This window comes from Olea europaea, unplaced genomic scaffold (assembly GCF_002742605.1).
Source record: "Olea europaea var. sylvestris unplaced genomic scaffold, O_europaea_v1 scaffold3595, whole genome shotgun sequence".
In the NCBI taxonomy this organism is placed as follows: domain Eukaryota; kingdom Viridiplantae; phylum Streptophyta; class Magnoliopsida; order Lamiales; family Oleaceae; genus Olea; species Olea europaea.
The window spans coordinates 1-7,676 of NW_019255157.1; positions in this window are offsets into that span (position 1 = coordinate 1).

The following is a 7,676-nucleotide window of genomic DNA, read 5'->3' on the forward strand; positions in this document are numbered from 1 at the left end:
GGGATTAGGTTATATTATATGGAAAATGAGAGACTTCCTTTGTAAATCTAGAATTTGTGGCCACTTATTAACCTATAATCAACCCACTTGTCATTTATCATTACCATAAACTTATGAAATAAGCCAAAAATGTGTTGAAGAAGGAAAATATACATATATATATATATATATATATTGAGGCGGTGGGATAAAAAAAAATCAATCCATTATCCTTATCATTATATATATATATATATATATACACATATCCATTGCCATAGAAAAATTTCCATCACTTTGCAAAACACTTGCACACACAAATAGAGAGAAAACCGACAGGAAGAAAGGAAGAAAAAAAAAAGAGAAGAAAGGGAAAGGAAAAAAAAGGAAGCAAAGCCTAGCATTCTCAATTCATCTCTCAACCGAAATTTCTTCAAGTTTTACCGTAAGATACTTTCTATGCTTAAGTGGTATGATTTCAAGGTAATATTTATGCTTAAGCTATGCATGAAAAACCATAATATGCATGTGGTGGACAAGTCCACAAAGTTAGATATCTATTTATGCCTGAGAACAAGTCCGTAGGGCACCGGCAAGCCGAAATGTGCAAGTATGTGTTTGATTGCATTCTTTTGTGCAGTATTAACATGATAAAATCCAAGCATGGTATCTTACTGAGTATTCCTTATACTCATAGTATTCTATACTAAATTTTCAGATCCATAATTGCGAAGTTGGTGGAAGTCGGTCGGCATAATCGATGATGGGTTAAGGACAAGGTTGTTTTGCATCGAAGTTTTGTTTTTGCATGTTTTGTTCGACTGCTTCCCATATGTTTTCTTATGGTATTGTATAAAATCATGTATAAGACATGATGTAATATGGTACTGGAAGTAAATTATGCAATTATATCTCCTACGTTGTGTTAAGAGACATATTTATTAAAAACTTCTCCTTGCAAGTGACAAAAGGCAGAAACAGAACAGTTTTTGGGTCAACTTTAAAATGATATTTCCGACTCTATAAACATCCATTTGAGACTCTAAAAATATTCCTACATTCCTCTTTGAGTTTTCTAAATATGGGCATAGGAATCACTCAATTTGGATAACTACAGCTTGAGATATAAATTTTTAAACATCAAGGGGTGAATCTGGATTTTCTGTGCAATACTTCACTGTTTTAAATAAAACGTCCATATCATATGATCTTGAAAACTTTTCATATTTTAACCTAGAAAACTACTTGAAATTATCTTTCTAATGCCACAAATTTTATAGAAAATGGAGTTCGGGTGAATTTTATAAAAATAATTGAACTTGCTGCCCCAACTAACCGAGGCAGTGCCGAGTCCGTATATATAAAGTATAATTTCATGTCGACGTGCACTTCTACCGGCCATTAAATTTTATGAGAGATATTTTACCAAATTGAAAATAAGTTTCTAACATTTAATACTTCTATTTAAGAGTATTTACATGTACCAAAGGCAGAAGCTATTATGTTTAGTACGTGACCCTCGAAGCTTGAGTTCGGGGCTTCACAGAATTACCCTATTGGACAGTTTTTCCATCCAATTGACACTTGACAACAATGCAAGTGTCAAACATCGTGTCAAAAATCAGTGCACAAATAGTAAAGTTCAATCGGTAAGGACCTTGCTACATATAGACTAAGGTGTGCACTTTAGTCTACACTTTGCCACCTGATATTAACCTATTGGACAGTTTAAATTTCAAACAGTTTTCCCATCCAATTGGCACTTAACAATAATGCAAGTGTCAAACAACGTGTCAAAAATCAATGTACAAATAGCAATGTTCAATTGGTAAGAACCTTGCTACATGTACACTATGGTGTACACATTAGTTTATATTTTGCCACGTGACATTTCCCTGCTGGACAGTTTAAATTTCAAACAGTTTTTCCATCCAATTTACACTTGACAACAATGCAAGTGTCAAACAATGTACACTATTGTGTACAGTTTACTTTACACTTTGCCACGTGACATTAACCTATTGTACAGTTTAAATTTCAACTAATTTTCCCATCTAATTGGCACTTGACAACAATGTAAGTGTCAAACAACGTATCAAAAATCAGTGTACAAATAGAAATGTTCAAAAGGAAAGAACCTTGCTATATGTACATTATGGTGTACACATTAGTTTACACTTTCCCACGTGACATTACGCTGTTGTACAGTTTAAATTTCAAATAGTTTTCCCATCCAATTGACACTTGACAACAATGCAAGTGTCAAAAATCAGTGCCCAAATAGCAAAGTTCAATCGGTAAGGACCTTGCTACATGTAGACCATTGGGTACACTTTAGTTTACACTTTGTCACGTGACATTAACCTATTGGACATTTTAAATTTCAAACAGTTTTCCCATCCAGTTGGCACCTAACAACAATGCAAGTGTTAAACAACGTGTAAAAAATCAGTGTACAAATAGCACAGTTCAATTGGTAAGAACCTTGCTACATGTACACTATGGTGTACACATTGGTTTTCACTTTACCACTTAACATTACCTTGTTGGACAGTTTAAATTTCAAACAATTTTCCCATCCAATTGGCACTTGACAACAATGTAAATGTCAAACAACGTGTCGAAAATCAGTGTACCAATAGCAAAGTTCAATCGTTAAGGACCCTGCTACATGTACACTATTGTGTACACTTTACTTTGCACTTTGCCACATGACATTACGCTGTTCGACTGTTTAAATTTCAAACAGTTTTCCCATCCAATTGACACTTGACAACAATGCAACTATCAAACAACGTTTCTAAAATTGGTGTACAAATAGCAAAGTTAAATCAGTAAGGACCTTGCTCTATGTACACTATGTTGTACACTTTAGTTTACACTTTGTCACGTGACATTAACCTGTTGGACAGTTTAAAGTTCAAATAGTTTTCTCATCTAATATACAGTTGACAACAATGCAAGTGTTAAACAACGTATCACAAATTAGTGTACAAACAGCAATGTTCAATCGGTAAGGACCTTGCTAAATATACACTATGATGTACACTTTAGTTTATACTTTCCCACGCGACATTACCCTGTCGAACAGTTTAAATTTCAAATAGTTTTCCCATCCAACTAACCCTTGACAACAATGCAAGTGTCAAACAACATGTCAAAAATAAATTTGTAAATAGCAAAGTTCAATCGGTAAGAACCTTACAACCTGTACACTATGGTGCACATATTGCCACGTGACATTACCTTGTTGGACAGTTTAAATTTCAAACAGTTTTTCCATCCAATTGACACTTGACAACAATGTGAGTGTTAAACAACGTGACCAAAATTAGTGTACAAATAGCAAAGTTCAATCGGTGTGAACCTTGCTACATGTACACTTTAGTTTACACTTTATCACGTGACATTACCCTATTGGACAGTTTAAATTTCAAACAGTTTTTCCATCCAATTGCCTCTTAACAACAATGCAAGTGTCAAACAACGTGTCAAAAATCAGTGTACAGATAGCAAAGTTCAATCGGTATGAACCTTGCTACATGTACACTTTAGTTTACACTTTATCACGTGACATTACCCTATTGGACAGTTTAAATTTCAAACAGTTTTTCCATCCAATTGCCTCTTAACAACAATGCAAGTGTCAAACAACGTGTCAAAAATCAGTGTACAGATAGCAAAGTTCAATCGGTATGAACCTTGCTACATGTACACTTTAGTTTACACTTTATCACGTGACATTACCCTATTGGACAGTTTAAATTTCAAACAGTTTTTCCATCCAATTGCCTCTTAACAACAATGCAAGTGTCAAACAACGTGTCAAAAATGAGTGCACAAATAGCAAAGTTCAATCGGTAAGGACCTTGCTGCATGTAGGATATGGTGTACAGTTTAGTTTACACTTTGCCACGTGACATTAACCCATTTTAGTTTAAATTTCAAACAATTTTCCCATCCAATTGACACTTGACAACAATGCAAGAGTCAAACAATGTGTCAAAAATCTGTGTACAAATAGCAAAGTTCAATCGATAAGTACCTTTCTATATGTACACACTTTGCCACGTGACATTACACTGTTGGACAATTTAAATTTCAAATAGTTTTCCCATCCAATTCATACTTGACAACAATGCAAGTATCAAATAACATGTTAAAAATCAGTACACAAATAGCAAACTTAAATCGGTAAGAAACTGATATGATCCAGGAGTCGAGCCTGACGAAGGCGAGTGCGAGAAGAGATCCGTTGATAATCGATGGAGGACCAATGACACAATCATGGACAAAGCAAGTGAAACAAGTGATGGGATTGCTCGTTCAAGAAACCATTGATAGAACCATGTTCGAAGCTCAAAATGGAGCAACTTTTATGTTCGGGTCGAAGGTCGAATCAACTTAGATCAATTTGTTATCAAGCGACGAAATCGGAGGCTGAAAATAAGCTTGTGCGGCCGCACAGGGAAAACACCATGCGGCAACATGGTGGCATACTGAAAATCATGATGGCATTTCTTGTTGAACCATGTGGCCGCGCAAGCCAAAAATTTGACGAATTTTCCAATTTTGGCAATTTTTCATATTTTATTAGATTTTGATTCTTTTCCATATTTTGGGGATTATGCTCGACTTTTGTACGATTTTTACCTAGTTTTAGGTTTAGTATAAATAGGAGTTTCCATTCAATTGTTAAAAACTTTTGACATTATTGATATTGAATTAAAGTGAGGCGTATTGTGTTCTCTTCATCGTTCTTCATTGAACAATTTCGAACTTATCAAGTGATAACTTGTAGCGTTCAAATGACCAGATTTAATTCTTGGATTGTGTGATCAAGGGGTCTTTCAAGCGTCGTTCTTGTTGGATTTTTTGGTTCAACTTTTTTTTGGTTAATCCTAAACTCTTGGATTAATTTGGCTTTCTTGGGTTCATCAATCTTGTTGTGGGTTTCGTAGTCAACGTTGCTACGGGGTTCGCATTAGTTGGTATCGGAGCTTTAGCTCCAAATTAATTGAAGGTTATATCTTTTCTTTATTTGTTTGAATCGTTAATTTGTTTTCTTAGTTTCTTCTTATATTTTAATTGTTCTTCTTCGTTCTTTTTTTTTTCTTTTTGTCGTTGAGTTGAGTTGTTGGTAGTCTTCTTTCATCAAGGAGTAAAAAAAAATGTACAAAAAAAAGGGAGAAATTTTTTTTTTATATTATTATTGTTTGATTTTGTTTTTCTACCAACAACAATTCCTACATTGTGTTTGATTTTGGGATATCCAATTAGGTTCGATTCTTTCAATCTTCTTTTGAGTCTATTCACATATCCGTGTCAAAACATTCATCTATTCCACTTATTCAAGTCCTTTGAGTCTCATGATCTTCGATTAATATTCGGTTTGTTTGAATTCCCGGTAAAACAATTGATTTAGTTCACTTCATTCTTTGAAGTGCTTGGAAGGAGACTTTGAGTGGTAAAAGGCCGAGTGGTGAGTTTAATAGAGGGAAAAAGCTATAGTGAGTGTTTTCCGAGTGAAGTCTTTGTGAGGCATAAAAAAATGTATGATATGATGTCAAAAAGAGAAGGTTCTAATTCAAGCCGAAGCGGTAATGACAACAATACATCGGAGGACATGATAAGGAGGTTTGAAAGGGTACTTGGTGATGTTAAGGAGAAGGTGGATAGGCAAGGGGAATGGATGGTGCAAATGGGTACTACAATTGCTAATCTTAGCCGGGGACAAGTAGAGATGTCTAATTCTAGGGGGCCGGATAGGCGTGAATATAGGAGAGAAGGCGGGATGAGTATTGTAGCGATGAGGATGATTTTGATGAAAATGAGATTGATATGGGTGGAGCGAGGCATAGGGGAAATAGGATGGAAAGGCGGGGTAGAAATAACTTAGGAGATGAAGTAGATGGAAATTTGGGGAGTATTAAAATGACTATTCTGCAATTTAAGGGGAGAAGCGATCTGGAAGCATATTTAGAGTGGGAAAGGAAGGTTGAGATGATTTTTGAATGCTATAATTATTTGGAAGAAAAAAAGGTAAAATTGGCGGTGCTTGAATTTGTGGATTACGTGATATCTTGGTGGGATCAAGTACTTACATCATGACGTTGGGGTCGAGAAAGGCCAATTAGTACTTGGGATGAGTTGAAGATGTTGATGAGGAGGAGGTTTGTTTCGAGTCACTATTATGGGGAAATCCATCAAAAATTGCAAGGTTTGTACCAAGGATCGAAAAGTGTAGAGGATTATCAAAAGGAGATGGAAATTCTTATGATTCGGGCTAATGTGGAGGAAGACCGGGAAACTACCATGGCATGGTTCTTGAATGGGTTAAATCGGGATATTACAAATGTTGTAGAGTTGCAACACTATGTGGAAATCGAGGACATGTTACATGTGGCAATGAAGGTCGAGAGGCAACTAAAGAGGAAGGGGACGTCTAGGCAACCGTTAGGTACTTTGACTCCTAATCTAACATGGAAATCGAAATGGGATGACAACAGTAAAAATGGTGCTGCACCTAGAGGTAAAAATGATTGGCAAAAGGGCAAGGATGAAAACGCTAACAAACCAATATCAAAATCGGAGGTACGACCGTCGCGCAATCGGGACATCAAATGTTTTAGGTGTTTGGGAACGGGACATATTGCTTCTCAATGCCCAAACAAATGGGCGATGGTGTTGCAGGATAATGGAGAGATTGTGAGCGATAGTGATGGGAAGTTTGATGACATGCCGGCGTTGGAGGGTGTTAGTGAAGAAGAAAAAGTTGAAGGGCCGATTGGGGATCTATTAGTCACAAGCCGAGCTCTCACTACTCACGTCAAAGTAGATAACTTGGAGTTGCAACGGGAGAACATTTTCCACACTCGATGCCACGTCAACAATACGGTATGTAGTGTTATAATTGATGGTGGTAGTTGCACTAATGTAGCTAGCGTATCTCTTGTAGAAAAATTGGGTTTAACATTGTTGAGATACCCGAGACCTTATAAATTGCAATGGTTGAATGAGAGTGGCGAGGTGAGGGTGAATCGAAGGGTGTTACTTAATTTGTCAATTGGGAATTATAAGGACAAGTTAGTGTGTGATGTAGTACCAATGCAAGCGGGACATATTTTATTGGGGGGACCCTGGCAATACGATAGGAAGGCTATGCATGATGGGTACAAAAATAGATATAGTTCATTAAGGATGGAAGGACCATTACTCTTGTGCCATTAACACCGGCGCAAATCTATGAGGACCAATTAAAATTGAGAAGTGAGGAAGAGATTAGAGTAAAAGAGTTAGAAAAAATGAGAGCAAATAGTGAGTTGGAGAAAAAGAGAGAAAATGTTGAGATAGCCATTAGAGAGAAAAAGAGAGAGCAATCACAAGAGAGAAAAGAAAGAGAGTGCCCGAGAGAAGAAAGAAACACGAGCGAATTTCTTTACAAAAGAGAGTGATTTGAGGAGCCAGTAGTTGAGAGAAAAGAGATGATCTTGTTCGTTTATAAGGAATCATTCCTCAATTTTGAGGAAACTAACCCAACCCTCCCTAGTTTGGCTAAGTCTTTCTTGCAGGAATTGACGATGTATTTTCGGAGGATGCACCAAGTGGATTGCTGCCTATTCGAGGCATTGAACATCAAATTGACTTCATACTAGGAGCTATCATTCCAATATTGAAGTAATCCCGAGGAGACTAAG